The sequence below is a fragment of the Crocuta crocuta genome, unplaced genomic scaffold (genome assembly GCF_008692635.1).
Source record: "Crocuta crocuta isolate KB4526 unplaced genomic scaffold, BGI_CrCroc_1.0 scaffold113, whole genome shotgun sequence".
NCBI lineage: Eukaryota > Metazoa > Chordata > Mammalia > Carnivora > Hyaenidae > Crocuta > Crocuta crocuta.
The window spans coordinates 2,286,149-2,286,477 of record NW_027530368.1 but is presented as its reverse complement, the minus strand read 5'-3'; the positions used below and the strand labels follow the sequence as shown (position 1 = coordinate 2,286,477).

Here is a 329-nt window from a genome sequence, read left to right as displayed (position 1 = left end):
GTTGATTTCTCCTTCTCTTTTGGAAACACATTCTTCTCTTGGCTTCTGGACACCACATTCTTGGTTTTCCAGCTCTCTGGCCACTTCTTCTGTGTCACCTTTATAGGGTACTCTTCTCTTTGTGACCTTAAATTGTCTCTGCAGCTGATCTCATTTATTCTCATGATTTTATTTTATTATTTTTTAAATGTTTATTCAGTTTTGAGAGTGAGAGAAAGAGAATGAGCGGGGTGGGGCAGGGGGAGGCAGAGAGAGAGGGACACACAGAACCCAAAGCAGACTCCAGGCTCTGAGCTGTCAGCACAGAGCCCGAGGGAGGGCTTGAACTC

General features: G+C 45.0%; 1 protein-coding gene across 1 annotated transcript in view; it reads left to right on the top strand.

Annotated features, from left to right (window-relative positions):
* NOTO (notochord homeobox) overlaps positions 1 to 329 on the top strand; it is a 6,952-nt gene that overhangs the window by 2,773 nt on the left and 3,850 nt on the right. The window lies entirely within an intron of this gene.